A 22,848-nucleotide genomic window follows, 5' to 3' on the forward strand; every position below is an offset into this window, starting at 1 on the left:
ACAGAGAATTGTGGAAAGCACCCCCCCCCCATAATGCATTATGGCATAACTGCATTATACTAAATGGCTTCTAACATAACCAAAGGACCAAGTAAAATATTTAATTTAAATATGCCTACAATATAGTGTATATACACTCTCTCACGCTAAGCTGAAAAAAAAACTGCAGAAAGAAACCGATTCTTTCAGCCCAAGAACTTGAGTGTGGTGGATATAAGAGATAATTGCCGTTAATTTTTATTACCGTTTCGGATGGAGGGGGGACTACATTTTGCAAGTACATGGTATGAATTTACAGGCACGAGTGCAATAAGCCATGGGAGAACCCCTATGCACATAAAAAAATTGGGAGGGGGGGGGGGTATTTTTTGTTTCCAAAGAAATTCTTGTGTACTTTGGCTACCAGAGTAACAATATCCCATTATTTGGGAAGAAGAGGTATCAGGGGACTTGCGATGGGAGAATATGTTATTTAAAAGAAATATACTTTTGCCTCGAATCTTAGACTGTAGCCTATATTTGGCTCAAGTCTTTAGTGTTTTCTTAAATCAAGTTTGTGTTTTTCTCCAATTTTTCAGAAATAATACCAAAAACGGTATTTTTAAATAAAAATACGAAACAAACGTATTTTCTGAAATCTCGCGAAGGGTGAATGACCCCCTCTCCCGATTGACACCACTGGATGGAAAAACACCAATCTTTGTCACAACCTAGCCTATACATCGAAATCTTTCGCTTCATGAATCACTTTTCTCCTTTTTGTATAAGACAAGCTTCCACGTGATATTATTTTAGGGAATCTGTTAATGTGTTGTTTTCTATGGATAGTGTAGCGAAGACTGTATAGAGGGGGTGGCCACTTTCAGAAATCACGTAAATAAGTTCCGCGTGCCAAGCGTGGTGGAAGTGTGCCAAGAGTGATGGAAGTGTACCAAGTGTGATGGAAATTGTGCTAATCGTGACCGAATCTGTGCCAATCCTGGTGGAAATGTGCGACGCACGTGGTATTCTGAGATACACAGCGGGTGGTGAAAACTGGCACCACCTCGGATTATAAAAGCCATAAAGCGTACAAGCAAATTTATTTGTCGCATTTTAGTTGTTTGTTAGAGAAGTGCTACCTTCTTAAAAAAAGGCTTTATAATCCATTGTTTCAAAACAAATAAACAAATATAATAAATAACAGTACTTACATGCTGCAGCACCTATGTTAAGTTCTTCATTCACTGACGTAGGTAGGAAGGTAGGTAGACTTTATTGAAAACCTTTATATCAAATACATACCAATTAGTCACAAAAAGGCTATCCTGGCCTATAATAGCAACTAGATTCATGTTACTTTAATCTTCAATAATACTAACTCATTAAATACACAAAAATAAAAGAAAAAAAGACCACTGTAGAACCGATTCCTTTGTTAATTTCTTTCAGACTTTTACTACTACTACTACTAATAACTCACTGCAGTACCAGGCCGCCTGAGGCCAACATAGCTACACACGCTCCTCCTCCAACCTAATCTATTCAACGCCTACCTCTTTACACCCTCTCAGGAAGTCCTCATTTCCTTTAAATTTTTATTTATGACATCCTCCCAACCCAGGCAAGGACGACCTGCTTTCCGTGTAGCCCTACACGGTTGGCCAAAAAGGACAATCTTCGGTAATCTGTCATCCTTCATCCGTAGAACGTGGCCTAGCCATCTCAGCCTTTCTTTCATTATAGCCCTAGATAGCGGGATTGAACCACATTTTTCGTACCTTACTGTTTGAAATACGGTTAGTCACCTGCGTACCCAGAACAATCCGTAGGCAATTTCTCTGGAAAACATCTAGTAAATGTTCATCTGCTTTTCGGAGCGCCCATGCTTCAGAGCCATATTTGAGGCTATATAGTTGCCCGTTAGGGGTTAAGGAGTGGGATAAAGTACTTGGACAGTTTGAAGTTAGAAAACAATTCTTAATTCATAAAATGCAGAATAATTGTACCTAACACATTTTGCATGCAGACCCGCTATACTTTACCGACCCCCTCCCCCCTTTTTTGCAAATATATAGCCCAAATTCGTTCCTACAGTATTATGTGTTTATCATTTTTTGTGATATTTCATTAGGATTAGTCAAAGAAACAGGTTTTACTTAGACGAAGAACTTAATATAGGCGCTATAACATATAAGTACCAAAATAATATAAATTAATTAAATAAGTAAAATAAAAAAACTAAACTAAAATAAAGTAAATGACACAAGTATAATAAAATAAATAAATGGACAATGGAACATCCGGATTTCAAATCTAGGGAAGCGTATCCTAATTTGAAAAATAAATAAATAAATAAACTGAAAATAAGGAACAGATTTAAAACGTAAAAAGAACAAAAATTATTACGGATATTAGGGGTTTGATCTTCTTCAACACCTTGCTCTTCACGCTAAAGTTATTTAGTACTTTAAAAAAGAATTCTTATTGTTCTAGTTAAACGAACATTGTGTCTCAGGAGTCGTTCTTAAAGAATGGGGACAAAATTCAAACTTTAATGTAAAGAGCGAGATGTTGAGGAAGATCAACTCCCCTCAGATAGTTAATAATTTCTGTTCGTTTTTAAGTTTTAATGTTGCTCCGTACCTTTAGTTGAAGAAACTTGTTTTTTAATTAATTTCCGATCGTTTTTTGATAATGCCAGGAAATTCTCACTACGCATCTACGGAAGAATTCCTCCTCTCAACGGATTTATTATTTAGACCATTCAATCCTGGTAAAACATTTACCTCGGAAAATTACCCTTAACACCTCCACACGTAAAAATGAGTCGGTAAACAGAAAGCAAGACGTAAGACGAGTTTCGTATAGGAATTATGGCAAATTCTCCCTAATGTAAAATTTCCCCTGAAAAGTTCATTCCCTGGGAACTTCCCTACCCAAGGATATTTATTCCTGTTGAAAATCCCACCAGCATAGAACTCTCCCCCCCCCTCCACCCGAATAATGCCTGCATAGTTTCCAAAACATATACTTCACGTAAACAATGGGCAAATTTTGTAACTTGAAGCCCTTTCCCCAGGGGCTGTGGGGGTCATGCTATCTCCAAAGGCATAGTTATTTTGCCTTTCAACTATGTTGAACAAAATGGCTATCTCGAATTTTAATCGGAATATTTTAAGAAAAAAGTTGCCCTGCAATTTTTGTCATTTAAAAAGGGCATTAGAACTTATAAATTTTTTTGAAGGAGCCCTCTCCCAATATTCTAGGACTAATAGGTCGATACGAACACCCTTTGGGGAAAAACAAATAAACACGCACCCAGGATCTGTCTTCTGACAAAAAAAATACAAATTTCTGCATTTTTAAAGATAGGGGCTTGATCAGTGTCTGATCCGCTGAATCTGACGGTTTGATTTTGATTAAGATTCCATGACTATTAGAGAGTATTTTTTCCTCTTTATCGAAAATAAGGCGAATTTTCTCAGGCTTGTAACCTCTATATATAGGGGTTGCTGGTAATATATAAATCAAACATATAAGCTACATATTTGCAATCAGCATAAAAATCTGATTCTTTTGATATATTCATTGGTATCAAAATTCCGTTTTTTAGAGTTTCGGCTGCTATTTAGCCGGATACTTTTGGTTACTATTCGGCTATGATCGCTCCTTACCTGCAGTTCGCTACCAAGACCTGTTCGAAAATTTGGGAAATATGAATGAATGAGATAATAATATTTTTTATGGATGACTGGCTTAGATCCTTTCAAACAAAACCTAGTGGAAACAGTTTTTCGGCGATTAATTAGGATCAAAAGATATTAAAAATTATAATGAAACACTAAAATTGCCGCTTGTGTTGATCTTAAATAGGCGTCAGACAGTTTAGCCTTTCCCCTACATTAAACTGCAAAAAATTTTCTTATGAAACAAACCATTAAAAGAAAAGCAAAGAGCTATATTAAACCAAAAGTGAGCAGAAACTAAGGTCAAATAATTTTTCAAGCGTAACTACCATAAATCACCATCAACAATTAAATGAAATCCAGAAAGAACAAAAATTATATAATTCGAACTAAAGGATTATTGAATTGAAATTATAGAATTATCAAATTATAACTACAACTGGTGTTGTCAGAAAAATGCGTCGTCTGGATTTGCGTGAACCTGTATTCCTTTCATAGAAACTAAGTAGCCCCTCGCTAGTCATATGGTTTTACAAATCATTGTGTCGCATGGACAAGAGTGGTGTCACGCATCACTGCGTCGTATGGATTAGAGTAGTTCCAAGCTTCGTTAGGCAGGAGCAATAAACTCTTACGCAATCGATTTCTCTAGCTTTGAGTGTTAGTTCCGCAATGAATTATTAGACGGACATAAGAAAAAGACTACTGCGCAACTCTTGGAGTCAATGAACTGTTACTTGAGCTATTGCGTAACAACTTCATATTGATTAACTAGTTGCGCAACTGTAATTGCTTGCGATTGGGTATGGTCTTTTTTTCGCTTGCCACGTTAATTTCTCTGGCCTTGAGTTTGGGTATAAAACATACAAAAAGACCATTATAATATCATAAGTTGAACGGTGACTGAAGTCTTAACATTTGAAGAGGACATGCGAGAGTTGACAGGTCAACTTTTGACATGTGACAAGTCCAAGGTCATCTTTTGACAGGTGAGATGTGACATTTGACAGGTCAGCTCTGACAGAAGGGATATTACCTGACCTGTCATTTTTCATCTGTCAAAAGTCGATCTGTCACATATCACCTGTCAAATGTTGACCGGTCACATGTCATGTATCACCTGTCAAAAGTTGACCAGTCACATGTCATGTATCACCTGTGCAAAGTTGACAAGTCACATAACAACTGTCAAAAGTTGACTTGTCATCTGGCACATGTCACGTGCAAAAGTTGAAATGTCACCTGTCACACGCCACTTGTCAAAAGTAGACTTGTCACAAGTCAAAATTGACCCCTCCCCCTCTACGTCCCCTGTCACCTTTCAAAAGTTGACTTACGATACCGCATCAGTCTATTTCTTCTTCACAACAAGAAAAAAGGTCTTTATTATGAGGGGGTCATCGTATTTATAGCGCATATTCTGCCACTATTAGTCATGTGAAGGCTTGTGTCCAAAAATAGTTCACGAATTAAATTCAAAAGTTCAAGAATAACTAGTAGAAAGAGGAATTTCTTAAATAAAAATGATAAATGGAATACAATTACCTACAATTTGGTAACTAAAGGGATTATAAATGTGTTTGATAAAACAACACTATATGAAAAACTGAACATGTGAGAAAAATATTTAGATTACAAACCTCTTCCAATGATTCGATATCCAAACCTCTTTGGTCAGACACGTCACACTACAATCACTATTCAAATAATGATATTATAATGATCTTTTTTTCATGTGTCGTACCTACACTCAAGACCAGATAACTCGGTTACACAGTTCACTTGGCAAGAAAAAAAAGACCACACCCAATCAGAAGCAATTACAGCTACGCAAATAGTTAATTCACGTGAAGTTGCTACGAAATAGCCTAAGTAACAGTTCATTGACTCCAACAGTTACACGATATGGTTTTTCTTATGCCCACCTGACCATTCATTGCGCAACTAACTCTCAAGACCTTAGAAATCGATTTCTTATGAGTTTATTGCTCCTGTACAATGAAGCTTGGAACTGCACCAATCCATACGACCAAGTGACAGGGTTGCCGCCGAGATTACGTTCGTATAGTTTTTGGTGCCTGTTAAGTAAAACATTACTTTTTACGTTACGGTCCTAAAAATGTTACAATGTGTCACGTTTTTTGAATTTCCGTTACAGATATAATACTTTTTTGAATAATGAATAAGTTAAACATCTTCTGAGTAATCTAATATTTTACCGTGAAAAAATTTCGATGTTCCCACTTCAATTACACTGATTCAGGTATCTAAGCTCGCTCACATTGTGGTAATTTCATATTATGAGAGTTTAGTTTTTGCGACATTGCTGTGAAGATACAGGCTATTATGATTGTAAACCTACTGATTTTATTTTCCTCTTAAAGAAAGTACTTCTTCCTATGAGAATTTTGTGTGTGCCATTCTTTAAAATAAGCAATTTGAAACACTTGAATTTTTTTATATGATTCAGATTAGTATTATTGACTTTACGAAGAGATATGATAAAATAAAGTTACATTCTATTGTAGAAAAAGTGACCCTGACTTTGCATAAAAAGACGAATATAAGTTGAATCCTGACGAACTGCCACCAGTTATCGATTCCAATGGTTACCTATACATGGAACAAGAAATCTAAAGGATACATTTTTGTTATATACTTTTTATTGTACATGCACACAAATATTCTCCAAATAGGGCATGGAAATTTATATTATACAGGTAGTAAACCGCACTTTCAACTGGAAAATTGTTCAATCGAGGATCGTATTCATAAGTGCTAAGAAATTCACTGTAAGTATATCCAGGTCATCGAAAATTAAAATATAATAGTGCATGAAAACCACAGCTTTTGCTCGATAAATCAGTTTTTTGCAACAACTTTTGTAGACAGCTTCTCTAACGATAAGGGTATTGCCAGTACTTTGAATATGGTCGAAAAAATCTGAGAGTATGCAATAGGATTTGTATTCGGAAATGTAGGAATCCAAATTGAATACATCAACTACGTTTCTGTAAAATAAAATTGGACGAAGCAAGTTATATCTTTATATCAATCTTAAAATTGGGGGGAAATCATTGAGTTATATTGAATATTTCATGGTTTATTTATTTTCCCAACCAAGTATACATCATTAGTTGTGACATATCTAAGTATATTGCTAATGTTAGTGTTCGTTTTTAATTCATATCCAATAGCCAGATCTCCCAAAGGCTTGTAGGACATTGGGGTCATCAACATGAATTGTATATAGCTTGCACAAGTTGTCTAAACAAATTGTGTTGTACACAATTTTCATAGGAAAATCCCTTAGCTGCACTTTTTTTTCATTTTTATATTTTTTACAATGACATGTAATTGTATAAATTTGGAAGTCAAATCTATGAAATAATCTTCACTGGAATAAAGTTGAAAAATTTAAGTTTTCCGAGAGCGGTTGTTGCGGATAAAATTGTTCATAATTACCAAGTTTTCTACATTTTCTGTTGAAAACATGTTTAGCGCTGCACTGCATCGGTACTGCACTGATGTGACAGTCTCTCTTACCTCGGCAATACTCCAAGTGCGAAAACAACAATTTATGAGTTCTGTTGCCTCGGGGGGTTGAAAATGTCGGGGTTATCCGAAATAATATCAAATTGCTCGTTCCTCATACAATCAAGAATCAACGACATTTTGCTATGGGTACACGTACCTACACTGGTTCGTGATTTATCAATAGAGTAAATCCTTCGAAACTTGTTACTTTCACTATTGCGGAGTCAATGAACTGTTACTTTCAGTATTGCGTAACAACTTCATCTGGATTAACTACTACCTTAACTATAATTGCTTCTGAATGGGTGTGGTATTTGGATCCTAATTTATCATTCGAAGAGGTTTGTCATGTCACGCAGTCGATACGCTACAGGTTTAGTGTCTAAAACTTTTGACTTTTTAAAAATGTCATTCCCCTTTTCTGAAGTATAATTTGTTCGATTGATTCAAACTCTGTTACCAACATTTGATTTTCATTTCACAGCCTTTTCATTGGAATAGTGTTTAAGAAAGTGTAAATTGTATTGCTACTATGATGAACTTCAAGGATACTACGATTGGATAAGGATTGATGAGGGGGTTGATTATAAATCAACATGATTTTATCTAGATCTAGGATAAAAGCAGCGATATTTTTCAATGTACAATATATCGAGATTAAAAGTCGAATTGTTCTTTCAATTGTTCAGCCAATGTCACCTTTATTGGAATATGACTATCATAGATATTTTATTATATTGCAATAAAACCTTTTTTAGATATTGATTAACACATTTACCCTGATCTGTTATTGATTAACCCTGATCTGTTTGATTTTTCTTTATGAATTTTGTTCAAAGATGGATTCAAGGGCTTTTTCAGCTTCATCACCTCTCTTTGAACGCAATGGAACACCATATGCATAGCGAGTAAAAACATTGATTGCAAGTAAAATATAGTTGTACAGATCTTTAAATCACGCTTAGAGTCAAAAGATCTGCTTATAATATATATAAGGGGAAAAGGCTTTAGTTTTTCGATAATTGCTACGGTGAACTCTATGATTTCGATGAATAGTTTCGCTTGGTCAATTCTGTAAATTATTTGTTACCAGCTTCTTTTCAACTGCTAGCTTGCTACCCATTTGTATTGTTATGGGTGATGCATTGATATTAAGACGCTTTTGTTTGATACCTTTTTAACCATCGTGGCCAATTGTCCGGCTAGTAATTTCCAAAAACAATCTACCTCAAAACAAAACCATCTTTTGATGTTGGAAAATATTCCCTTAATCGTTTTAAAACGTGTTTATTCCTATTAAGACTTTTTGGAAAGTTTGATAACTTTGAAAATTCATATAAATACCATTGTAATAATTCATATCTTTTACGATTTACAATTAAATCTGATACCAAATCAATTAAATTGTAACTCCTGTCTTTGATAATAACTTCATTCTTTTTATCATCAATTTCTACCAGCTCATTTTCAGCGAGATAAGTCAAAATCCTTTTACTTTGCTTACATTCTGATTGTGACATTGTTTCTACATTATTTGCTAAAGCTTTAGATTTTGATGAATAGTTTCGCTTGGTCAATTTTGTAAATTTGGATGTATAGGTTGATCAATGACATTTAATATGAGTGAACTTTCACGGTAGGGTTTATACTTGTCAACACTAACTTTTCATCATCAGCAATTGTCTCATTATTAATATTATCTTCAAAATGCTCATTTTCTACAAGAGCGAGTTCTTTTGCCACCAATTTATAGGGTTTAGCCATCTAGAGTATATTGTTTATAAGTTCCGCGATTACTGACAGGAAAAATGAAAAGAAAATACGACCTGCTTGAACAAGCCGTTTTCTTTAATCTTTTCCTTTCTTTTTGTGAGCTAAGGCAATTATAAGAGAAACGATGTTTCTCCGTCCGATGCTTAACTGTTTCTGGCAGTTAAGCATTGCCTTCATTTAATTAAAACAAGGCTCAGATAGGAAATTAATAGATACATTGTCAATATAGCCTTCCTAAGCCACGGTTTCGAATTACCAAGGACGGAAAATAAATTTCAGTTTTCAAATGGATTTTTCAGTGTCATGATGACAAAAAATGAATTTTTTTTACTATTTACGAGTAGATATGCAGTAATTTCATTTCCGAAAATATCCTTATCCAGGCAAGTCTTTGGGGGTGTTTTGATTGAGATCCAATAGAATCAATCCATATGGTTTATTTGTAGCTTAAATATATACCGAGAGTAAACATTTCAGCTCACCGGGATATATTTGCCTATTCTAAGTTATAGGAGAATTTGAATCACGGACAACCTTATAGATGGTATAGTAAGTACAATACAACGCAAGTTTTTTCGCACATTTACTCTGATCAAAGAGATTGTGAAGAACAACGGTTACGGAAATTTTTCATAATGAGACTGAATCGTGAATAACTGTAACATTTTCTGATACATTTCTTCTGCGGATTTAGCGGATTTTGAGTTTGGTTCAATAATATTAAACACGTCAAGACCCTGTATTAATATTATGTCAGACGCAAGAGTCTTTATTTTATCATAGGACTCTTTCCACACACTAAAGCAATAATATATATTTCTCAGATTTTCTAAAAACATTTTATCACTTTTTTGAATTATTTTTGTTAAAAGCTATGGTTTACCAGACACTGATGGACCTGCAAAGAAATGATCTCAGCTGAGTTTTAAATTGGTATATATTATTTTTCTCACTGTCAAATACAACTATCCTAACCTAACTTCAATCTCTTGAATAAATACCTAAAAAGAAAAATAAATTCATTTTATCTTTACTATATAAATAAAAAAAACTATAAGTTTTTAAAACACATTTACATAAAATAGGTACTTGAATATATTTACATATATATTTCAATAGCAATTAAAAAACAGTGCTACCAAGAGGGCCAGACGTGACCTAACCCCCCCCCCTCCCCCGAGGACGTGGCTGCCACTGTGGTGGTTGGAAGTTGCGTTGCCCACTGCAGCAGGCCAATGGCTGTGTAAGAAACATAAAATAGTATAATATTAACCACTTTTTAAAATAGCAGTTCCTCCTTGCGCAAAAAATAAATACATAAATATAAATAAATAAAACATGTGAAAACACTATATATAAAAACAATAAAAAACACCCTGTGGCACTGGAGATTGGGGCATAAAGACTGAAAAAACTGTAGGGATAGAACAAATGGGGGCCCTCCAATCACCAATTATGAGCTTTCCCCACACGGAGACGCCGTTTATGCTCTGAACACACGTCTCGATCTGAAGTGGGGAAATAACCGTGTGGTAGTACTCTCACACCGTCTGCGCACACACAAACTTTGTCCGATATGACTGACATGGCATTTTTTCAACTCTAAATGTATAGTTTTTAATGTCTAAAGAGCTAATCGCAATGAGATTCGCTCTTGGAATTAAATTATTCTACACACAGTTCCTATGAATACTGATGCCAAAATTTTTCTTTATATACTGTGAATGTACCCCTTTGCAGCCTTTTCTGGTATCCTGATTGTGCGTTTGTACGCAGTACATGTTCGAACTTGCAAGCACACCATTGGATTCCCGTCTAAAGTCACTCCCCGTCTATGATTTAAAAATTAAAATTTATATAGAGCCTGCTGTTTTACTAAGTCCAGTTAAAAAACTCTTTCCAGTTAGTTTAGTCTATTCAAGAGCTAATGTGCTCACCATTTCCAAAGTATCTAATAAATTTTCAGTTTTAATCTTTAATAATAATGAGTCTGTATCCCCGTAATAAACTTGAACTTTCCCCTCCCCCGGCCAGTGGAGCTTATATACATTTTAACAGATTTCAAAATAGGTTTTTGAAATTTATAATATGGCACTACTAGTGGCAATATTTTTTTTTAAATTTCTTTTTTCTATGTAAAAGGAGCATATTGGAGTCTATGAAAATGAACAATGTGAAATTTGAATCTGCAATTATTCGACACATTCTTTTGAATCAGTTACAATGGCGCAATGACTTCTATTGCGCACACTCTCGCACATTTTATTGAAGGCTATTTTTAAAATTAGTTTAAAGATCTTCTTTTAAAGAAAATCTGTAAAGAAAAGATTTTTGATTTAGAGCGTTACAACAAAGGTGGCAATAAACAACCTCGTACATGGCTTTTGATCAAACTGGAGGGTTTTATGATTCTTTGTAAACTTGAAACTGTTAGCCAGTAGGCCTATCCTCCACAAAACAACATGAGGTACAGCAATATTCTGTTTCGGAAGTAGGTCGGTAATAAGCTTTTTTCTATGAAGCTTTCCAGTGCAAACCCCTTCTCTACCAAGGAAATATTATAGGGGCTCAATGAATCACTAGGTACCAGGCTGTTTATGCACGGGAGAACGAAATCCTTTACTGGGTCATGGAGTTCCACTTGTATTTTACCATCAATTTCGAAAAACCATCCTTATTGTCAATTCTCTTCAACAGTCGCAATATCGGAGAAACTTGGGTCACAAGGATGGTCCAGTCATTTGTAATTCCCACTCGGCAAAGAGTAGCGAGACACTGCAGACAGAGAAATGGAGTTTATATCCAGAAAAACCGCATTCGACTTTTCACCGTTGTGTTGTCCAGTCGGATCAGTTTCCAGGGTACAATCTCCATGAAAAAATACCTTCCCTGTATGGATCCATCTAACAATAAGCGCTATTCCACGTCGGTAATCAGACCTATTTTTTCATTACAGATTTTACGAATTAAATCCAACACCGGATGTAGAGTTGAAATATATTAACACAAGTCGAATCAAAATTCCTTGTGCATTTTATCCGTGTTTATACAGACAATATCCAACAACGTTAATACTTTAATTGGCAGGTAAATCTACAATAATCCTCCCCATTTTCACACCCTCCCTTGGTCAAAACTTTTTATCAAATTCATTGGCGACAGTGGTGCATTTAAGATCATAATATGAATCATCAAACACTTCGATGGGTGGCAATTTTTCTCGCATAGCCTCGAGGTGGAGTTGTAGTACTCATACGGATATATGCCCTTACTTGTTTGTAAGTCATACATATCATTAACTGGAAAGCGCTGATTAATGAATGGGAAATTATTAAAATTATTACTTTCTTTGAACTTGAATCAATTGACTTAGGGATTTGGGGAAAATCTATGTGAATCTAAAAATAGTTTTTATTCAAGTACGTTTTATCATTTTCAACTGTTTTCCATTTGAATTCTAAGACCAGCAGCTTTTCCGATGACTTGGGTATTATCTTTTATGAAAAATACCCATCTAACCATGCGCCATCTAACACTTCATCTTTCTGCAAACCTGCCAACGCTGGTAATATGAATTTTAAATCATAGTTGGATTGCGCATAAAAACCGGTAGAAAATATAGCTGCTTAATGTTTAAATTGCAAGATTTATGTGACAATCCGTCAAAGGTACTCTTACCGATAAAATTGGATAGTTTAAATGGTCGTCGTCGTGGGTTGACATTTCCCCATTATCCTCAAAAATTTTCCTTGACAAGCCTAACACGTATCTTCATTTTAATTAACAACTCGTCCTCTGGACAGAGAGTCATTGGATAGTTTACGTTGCACAGCCGTGAAATTGAATTACTTGCTGTATTAATAAGTGCAACCATGGCTGCGCCTAAACAATCTTCCCAACGCAATTTCTAAACTACCTATACCAATTGCATGGTATTACTCGAGTTTCTTTGCACATGGGCATAAGAGGCTGCAATGGCTTCATGTTTTTGGATCATAATGATTATGATCCAAAAATATCCATTATGATATGGATCATAATGAGTTTGTTATGTCACCTTATCGCTTTGCAGGAGTAAGTTCTGAAATTTCTTGAACTGCAAAACGGTATTATCACCGGAAACTGTCTCCAGGGACCGTTACCCATGTCACTGAAAGTGCCCTAAGTGATATTTTAATTTTAACTCTCTATGGAATCCTGAAAAACATTTTGGGCAATAACAGCATTCACGTTGACGCAACCTTTTCTCCCAATTAGAACCTGACTAATATGGGGAATAGGAAAGAAATGTCAAATTGCAACAGCTTCTCTTGCAGGCTCATAGAGAAGCTCTACCCAGTGTTTCACCGATTCAATGGACGGAGCCCTTACTGAATATTAACTCCCCATTTTTATCTTTAACTTCACCCCATTTATACTCTGTATCATACTGTAACACTGAAAAAACAATCTTTAAATGCTCGTTGGCCCTTTCAAAATCTTCTTAAGTGTTATAGGATATTGCCCCTTTAAACAATTAAAAAATTTGGTAAATTCTGCCCCTTGTCAGGCCCATTCACTCCCAAATCATACAAAAAATGTGTCTTACTAGCATAATTGAAATTGGGTTTATGCCCCATGACGAGGACTGTATACTTGAAGCAGTTTAATCTCGTATCAACAGAGAAGCGTTTTACGCCTCTAAACCCCTCAAAATAGCATTATATTTTGCACCCTTTTCCTCTCCCAGCTCTAAAAAAGAATTTTTGTTAAATTTAGTTACATTTCAATCCAAACAGTTTATAAATAATACTTTTGACCCGCTCCCGGTTTCATTATAATTTTCAACCCTATTAAAAGTACTTCCCACCCAATCTGAAAAAAAGCCCTTAATATTGTGTAAGTCGTGGGGAAGTGTCTACATCTCCGTTTGCAGGTTATGCGAGCATGCCTCATCCATCATTTAATTAAAAAGAATATAGGAGCGGACTATGTCAACTAGACCCGTATTGCGGACTATGTCAACTAGATCCGTATAAATACTAGCACTTGTCAGGGAGTTGAAGAGGACTCAAAAGTCCACCCTAAAAACATAAATATTTCGCAAAGTAGAGTCAGCTAAATACAAATCAGGCAATATAGGATGTTAGCTGACACCACTTTGTTCTGCTTCCCCCACACCACTGTCACTGTGAGGGGTGGGTAAATTTTTTTTCTAGTATCCTCTTTCCCTCGCTTGTCGGCACTTCTTCTAAAAAACGATCTAAAAATTCCGCACCAAGGTCGAGATCCCTCACAAATCTGTCCAAGTCAAAGTTGGGGAGTTATTATAAAATGACTGATCCCGCAACAAAATATTCCTCACATTTACTTACTTCTGGGGCCATAAATGGATTGTCGTGGAATTCTGATGGCGGTGACAATATATTCCCAATATATGCCCCTTGGAATGTTGCTATGTGAACGTATCGGATGTTAGGATGTTGGTTTGTGTTCTGCACCAAGGTGGAGATCGCTCACAAAAGCGTCATAGTCAAAGTTGGGGAGTTATGACAAAAGGACTCACCCCACACCAAAATATTCCTCACATTTACTTACTTCTGGGGCCATAAACGGATTGTCGTGGAATTCCGATGGCAGTGACAATATGTTCTCAATGTATGCCCCTTGGGATGTTGTTATGTGAACCTACAAAATAATAAGAGGTTATTACCTCATTAAAACATTTTTGATTTCATCCTGAAAAATAATTTATATATGGCTGAAAAGTAATACAATATTAGTCTTTAAATTTCTGAGGGGGGTAGGTCCTTCTACTAAAGAGGGAGTGTTCAGAGGTAGAAGGACCTCACTACTACTTAAACGTGTAATAACCAGGAATTATTTCATACATGGGCATAAAGTGACCCTTCGTATATTTTGAGACTGCACTACCACCTGCAGGTTTAATGGCCCGAGATAATTCCATACATGGGCTCTCAAAGTGATCCTTCGGATCTAAGGACCCCACTACGAGCTTACATTTAAGACCAGAAACTATCCAATTGCATGGGGTTAGAAAGCCCCTCTCTACGTTTCAAACATCAAAACTTCCAAAGAGTATTAAAATGCATACGGAGGGGTATTAGCGTCTACTTTCAGGGTTTGTTACACTCCGCTTGCAAAAAAAAACTCGTTCGCGAATCCTCAGTTAATGCTGGGACATCGTTGATGGCCTGGAAAAAGAGTGAAAATTGTTATTCTCTTGAAATACTTATAACATTTATGTGTAAAAATAATTTATATTACCAAGCTAAAAAAAGAACACATATAATTAATCAAAGGATTAGACTCTCAAATCAACTTTTTAGAGGCACAGCCCCCTTTCAACGGTAAAACGCTAAGTTATTAACAGTGGAATGCAGGATGTCAAAAAACATCTTTTTTTCAAAAATAGAGTTAATCATTAAAAGAATGGATTCACCAAACCAGAAAAAAATTAAGTTTCTAGGGATTAGCCTATTAGAGCCAAGGGACCCTAAAAAACTATCAAGAAGGACCCTTTGTTATGCTGAAAAGAAATCTTTTCCTGAATGAGGACAATACCATTAAACCGCTCCCCTCTAAGAGACATCAAACAAGGTTATAGTTATATCGCCCATGCTGAAAAAAACAACAAAAAAAACATTAAGCTTTTTGAAAATATCAATGATTTTACTTACCTTAGGATCTTGCATGGGGACGCTTTCTCCCTGCTTTGCTGGGGGAAGAAGAGGGTACATTCTCGCCTTGTATGAAAAGCGAAAGTCTTGATGGGCCGGCAGCTTCACTGTCATGGGACTTGAGGGAAGAAAAAGGGGTCAAATCCTCGCCTTGCGTAGGTGGCACCAGTCTTGAAGGCCCCACAGCTTCACTGCCATGGGACTCGGGTGGTAAAAAATAGGCCATGTTCTCTTTAGATAGAAATAAAATTCTAGTTTTTCATGAAGTAAAAAAAATACACCTTAGTTTCAGCATGCCCAACTTAGATTTAAATCGGCCCAAGTGCACCCATCCCATCTATTTCAATGATAGAAAGCTTCCCCCTCTCCAACCTAAATTGTTAGCTTTCGAAGCATTTTTCACAGCCCCGCGAGGATAAATACGAAAATTATGAAAGAAACTTTTTCAAATAAAGGTAAAAAAAGATTTCAACTATTGTTTAAAAATATATAATAATTTCGATGGTTGAGAATTTTATTGAGGCTAAGAGTGCTTCAATTCACAATTATTCCTTAAAGGGTGATTATATAGGCCTGCTAGGTGCTTCAAGATACTTTTCCGGGACACACTTTATTCTGTAGACCCGTCTCTAAAAGTCTGATATCCCCAACCGAAACTCTTTTTCAACATAGCGAAAAGTAATTAAAAAAGAATTATAACAATTTTTCCAATTCAGACTACATTTTTCGGCATTTGTTTATAAGAAGCAATTTTTATGAGAAATAGACCTAATAAATAGACCACGCTAGAGGAAGAGGCCGCCGAATCAACAAACTTTTAGTTTTAGCCAAGGGTTACAGCTTAAGCTATAAAGGAGGTACTTCAAAAAATAATTCATTATTAAAGTTAAAATTTTTCTTGTTTGACCTATTTATGTCCACTATAAAGGAAAATATTCTCTATCCCTTTACTTTAACGTATAGATAATTTCACGTAAAGATTTAACTAAAAAACCATCTAATGTTGCAGTCAAGAGCAGGTGTTAGAAGCTACTCCTTTGGTGAATTAAGTAGGGTGCAATAGCTTACACTCGATATATGCCCCCCTTTCCTAAATAGATGTTGACAACTTAAAATGGAATTAGTCATATTTTGAATATAAAAATAGGCCACCTATTTTCGCTATAAAAGATTTCGTGTAAAAATGAGACAATCAATTTAATCAAAAGATATTTCTAAACTATGAAGTGCTCGTAATATCAGAGTATTCAAATTTACCAGGTGGCAAGAATGCACCCTTTCGCTCAATTAGAAGAACACCTACTTTTCGCCTTAAGCCCAAATAGTTGACGGATGTTAATTAAGTCATGTTCACCTGTCTTCAAGGTTAGCGAAGGAAGTATTGAAAATGAAAACGAAGAAGAGTATATGTTTTGACGAGATAAACGAGATTGACTTATCAGCGTTGGGGGCTTTTTTATAAGGGAGGGGTGGAGTTTTAGCTGTTAATTCAATATAGAGAGTTAAAGTAAGTTATATCTGTGTATGATGTCCCCCATTTTTTTGGTTGGGGAGAGGGTATATACAAAGAGTCTCACCAGCATATAGGCAGAATTTCTTAAATTTCTAGAAGCATCCATTTTTTTAATTTTGATGTATCATGTTTCAGATTTGTTATAGAAGAGGTGAAATTTTCATTCAGTTCCGCACTTTTATACCCTCGTGAACAAAAGAAATTTACCCACGCTTGATAGAAAAAATACAAGGCCCTTGTTCCCAGAAATTCAATAGAGAATCACGTAAAATTTCTATCCTGAAAATACCAGGACACGCTTTGTTTGTCCTACTAGAAGAATAATATGCCTTTGTTCCTAGATAATCAACAGATGTCTTGACTGTGTAACGGTTCTGCTCCTAGAAATGGGAGAAAGTCCTATGTTTGCAGACAGCAAAGGGCTATATGTATGTGAAGTATCAGTTATGACCAATTTGGATATACCGCTACTTGAGGAGGCCCTGAAGGCTATTTCCTAGTCCTCATAGATTTTTAAACATAATGAGCAAAGAAAACTTGATTTGGTGGGGCCCTGAAGGTTTTTATAGCCGTTGTGGCTATTTCTAAAACAATCAAAGAAAAAAAGTATGTTATGCAAAATTCATCTGTAATTCTAAGAAAACGAACCCTACTCCGTAAAAACCAACCTGACTATTTTAGAACACATTCCCTACTACGTAACAACAACCTTCATCTGTTATAAAAATGTTCCTATTACATAACTTCCAAGGAAATCATGATCTAGGGAGGGGGTCCTTAAGGTTTTTTACAGGCCCTTGTAGATCTTTTAAACATAACGACCGAATAAAACCTGATTAAGTGGTTTCCTGAAGGTTTTTTTTTACTGGCTCTTGTGGGTTTAAAAAAAAAAAATCTAAGAAAAAACACTTTCTATTACCTTAAAGACACTTGAATCTCAAAGAAAAATAATAGCAGCTACCTCTTGAGGGAATCGCCGTTAAACTTCTTCGTCATCTTAAATCATTAAAGGGTGAAAGGAGTAGCAGCTATGGGCATGTTAATTTCGTTGAAGGGACACCAGAGACACACGCAGTTTGAAGATATGCAACACCGAGCATGTCAGCAAGTCGAAAATGAAGAGCAAAGAGACATGCACTTAGAAGAAATACGACACACAGAACATGTGATCGAGTCAATGAAAATCAACTGGAGAGCGATAATCAAAACGTGTCAAAATTAGAAATGATAGTGATGATGATTGGGCTTTTGATTTTGAAATGGATTAGGTCATGTTTAAAAAAAGTCATGTTGAAGTCACCTTTGTTAAAAAAAATAAAGGTTCGGCAATATATGTATTTTATACTGATGAAAGACAAGCGGAGGTATAACAAACTAAACTGAAAATGATAGCGATGATGATTGGGTTTGGGGTTTTTGACATTGATAAAGTCATCAATTCCTACCATACATTTGAAAATCAAAAACCTGGACTAGATAGATCGTTGGAAGAAAAAGAGGGTTTTTTTCCACCACCTTAACAATTACAACAAACACAGTTCCAGAGATATGTCTTTCATAATGACAAAAGAAAAAGCCGAAACAAAATTAAAAACGTCCCATAAAAAACTTAAGTTTCCAAAGACACTAATTCAAATTTAAGGTCCATTTGGACGTCATGCCATTAAGCGAAGGCTCAAATTGTCTGTGTTTAGAAGAGAAGTGACGTTGAGAATCTATATTTCAAAGCCTGTGCCAGTGCCCGGTGGCTAAGACGCCAGTCTCTGGTATCGGGAGCTTGGCACGCAGCAGGCTTCCTTGTATATAGATTCTCACTATCGTTTGGCCTCTAAATGCAGAAAATTTGAGCCTTTTCTGGATGTCATGATGTTCAGATGAATCTTAAATTAGAAGTTTTAAAATCTAGAAATTAAATCTAGTTTTTTTCTAGTTTCTAGTCTAGAAATTTTAAAACCTAGAAATTAAATCTAGTTTTTTGATTAAATTGATTGTCCTATAATTACACGAAATCTAGGACACGAGGTCCTAGGTTGTTAGTAGTTTGGCATAATGAAACTTCATTTCAACAGGCACAATTCTAGGGGAAAACTGGGATAAAGGGTTGACTAGTGGTATTTCAGGTCCTAGGTTGTTAGTAGTTTGGCACAATGAAACTTCGTTTCAACAGACACATTTCTAGGGGAAAATTGGGATAAAGGGTTGACTATTGGTATTTCAGGTCCTAGGCTGTTAGTAGTTTGGCACAATGAAACTTCTTTTCAACAGACACCTTCCGAGGGAGAAACTGGGATAAAGGGTTGACTAGTGGTATTTCAGGTCCTAGGTTGTTAGTAGTTTGGCACAATGAAACTTCATTTCAACAGACACCTTCCGAGGGGGAACTGGGATAAAGGGTTGACTAGTGGTATTTCAGATAGGGGAATTCAATTCAGTGGATATAAATGTCCAAGGGCCGCTTTCAGCACAACACCAGAAAAAACATATATTAAAACGTAAGAATTAAAACTTGGCAGGAAAAGTACGGGATAAGTTAATTTCGTTTATCTCGTCAAAACATATGCTCTTCCTCGTTTTCATTTTCAATACTTCCTTCGCTAACCAAGACAGGTAAACATGACTTAATTAACATCCGTCAATTCTTAATTGACCGAAAGGGTACATTCTTGCCACCTGGTAAATTTGAATACTCTGATATTACGAGCACTTCATAGTTTAGAAATATTTTTTGATTAAAAATTGGAACCTAATTGGAAAAATTGGAAAAAATGAAAACGAGGAAGAGCATATGTTTTGACGAGATAAACGAAATTAACTTATCCCGTACTTTTACTGCCAAGTTTTAATTCTTACGTTTTAATATATATTTTTTCTGGTGTTGTGCTGAAAGCGGCCCTTGGACATTATTTCCACTGAATTGAATACCCCTATCTGAAATACCACTAGTCAACCCTTTATCCCAGTTCCCCCTCGGAAGGTGTCTATTGAAATGAAGTTTCATTGTGCCAAACTACTAACAACCTAGGACCTGAAATACCACTAGTCAACCCTTTATCCCAGTTTCTCCCTCGGAAGGCGTCTGTTGAAATGAAGTTTCATTGTGCCAAACTACTAACAGCCTAGGACCTGAAATACCACTAGTCAACCCTTTATTCCAGTTTTCCCCTAGAATTGTGTCTGTTAAAATGAAGTTTCATTGTGCCAAACTACTAACAACCTAGGACCTGAAATGCCACTAGTCAACCCTTTATCCCAGTTTCCCCCTAGAATTGTGTCTGTTGAAATGAAGTTTCATTGTGCCAAACTACTAACAACCTAGGACCTGAAATACCATTAGTCAAACCTTTATCCCAGTTTCCCCCTAGATTTGTGTCCGTTGAAATGAAGTTTTATTGTGTCAAACTACTAACAACCTAGGACCTGAAATACCACTAGTCAACCCTTTATCCCAGTTTCCCCTCGGAAGGTGTCTGTTGAAATGGAGTTTCATTGTGCCAAACTACTAACAACCTAGGACCTGAAATACCACTAGTCAACGCTTTATCCCAGTTTCTCCCTAGAATTGTGTCTGTTGACATGAAGTTTCATTGTGCCAAACTGCTAACAACCTAGGACCTGAAATACCACTAGTAAACCCTTTATCCCAGTTTCCCCTAGAATTGTGTCTGTTGAAATGAAGTTTCATTGTGCCAAACTACTAACAACCTAGGACCTGAAATACCACTAGTCAACGCTTTATCCCAGTTTCCCCCTAGAATTGTGTCTGTTGACATGAAGTTTCATTGTGCCAAACTGCTAACAACCTAGGACCTGAAATGCCACTAGTCAACCCTTTATCCCAGTTTCCCCCTAGAATTGTGTCTGTTGAAATGAAGTTTCATTGTGCCAAACTACTAACAACCTAGGACCTGAAATACCATTAGTCAAACCTTTATCCCAGTTTCCCCCTAGATTTGTGTCCGTTGAAATGAAGTTTTATTGTGTCAAACTACTAACAACCTAGGACCTGAAATACCACTAGTCAACCCTTTATCCCAGTTTCCCCTCGGAAGGTGTCTGTTGAAATGGAGTTTCATTGTGCCAAACTACTAACAACCTAGGGCCTGAAATACCACTAGTCAACGCTTTATCCCAGTTTCCCCCTAGAATTGTGTCTGTTGACATGAAGTTTCATTGTGCCAAACTACTAACAACCTAGGACCTGAAATACCACTAGTCAACGCTTTATCCCAGTTTCCCCCTAGAATTGTGTCTGTTGACATGAAGTTTCATTGTGCCAAACTGCTAACAACCTAGGACCTGAAATGCCACTAGTCAACCCTTTATCCCAGTTTCCCCCTAGAATTGTGTCTGTTGAAATGAAGTTTCATTGTGCCAAACTACTAACAACCTAGGACCTGAAATACCATTAGTCAAACCTTTATCCCAGTTTCCCCCTAGATTTGTGTCCGTTGAAATGAAGTTTTATTGTGTCAAACTACTAACAACCTAGGACCTGAAATACCACTAGTCAACCCTTTATCCCAGTTTCCCCTCGGAAGGTGTCTGTTGAAATGGAGTTTCATTGTGCCAAACTACTAACAACCTAGGGCCTGAAATACCACTAGTCAACGCTTTATCCCAGTTTCCCCCTAGAATTGTGTCTGTTGACATGAAGTTTCATTGTGCCAAACTCCTAACAACCTAGGACCTGAAATACCACTAGTAAACCCTTTATCCAAGTTTCCCTCTAGAATTGTGTCTGTTGAAATGAAGGTAGCAGTGTCCAAAAAGCGACGATATACCCTAACTATGCCCGTTTGCGTTCTCCCACCCCAACAAACCCAGATATTTTTGGTTGACCATTTAAACATGTTTTATATTTTTAGATTCTGTTAGCACCTTGCTTTTGTCTTTTTAGTTGGCTTCTTTCTTCGGTTTTCCTTTGGTATTTTTCTTAAGCATTAAAGGCTGCTTGACGGAGATCTTTGCTGAAATATCTACTTTGCTTCATGTTCATGAATCACCAGGAAAAAAGTTCATTGTCGTTTATTCCTTTTTCCCTTCTCCGTTTTAAATTAATTTTAATGCATTTTTTAATACTCTGTATCTAGTTTAGTGGATTTTTTCAGTTTTAGGATATTTCTACCTTATAGATCGCGCTTAAATTTTTGGTGATTTTGTTATGAATGTTTGTGATTTTTGGTGAAGTAAGATTTTCTGGGAAAAGCTTGTCGGATGAAGGCTCAAGTCGTCGTGCCTTCATAGTGATTTCTGGGTAGGGGACGTTCAAGCACTCCTGGGTAGAGGAGACTTGGCAAAGAACGATTTTTTTCCATCTGGCCGCTACGCATAGAAGGCGTGGTCGTAAAAACATAGAAAAGGGCTCATCCAATTGTAAATAGTAAGTTCTAGTTCCTGTTTTAATAGTCAGAAGTAACTTGAATAATTAAAGCAATATTAATAAATAGTGTAATAGAACTATTAAGACAAATGCAGAAGAGAGAATAATAAGGACTTTTTTCCCAAGACAGTGAACGAACAAAACCTATTTGAATATTTCGGCCCCTATATCTAAGGGCAGTCTTCAGCAAAGAAAATAATAAGCAATAACACACTTACAATAAAAGTTCTCGGTTAAAAACCCATTTTCTAAAAAAAAAAAAAAGGTAAAGGATACGGCATTAGACTTTACAGTCCT

This window comes from Artemia franciscana, unplaced genomic scaffold, assembly GCF_032884065.1.
Source record: "Artemia franciscana unplaced genomic scaffold, ASM3288406v1 Scaffold_2082, whole genome shotgun sequence".
Lineage (NCBI taxonomy): Eukaryota > Metazoa > Arthropoda > Branchiopoda > Anostraca > Artemiidae > Artemia > Artemia franciscana.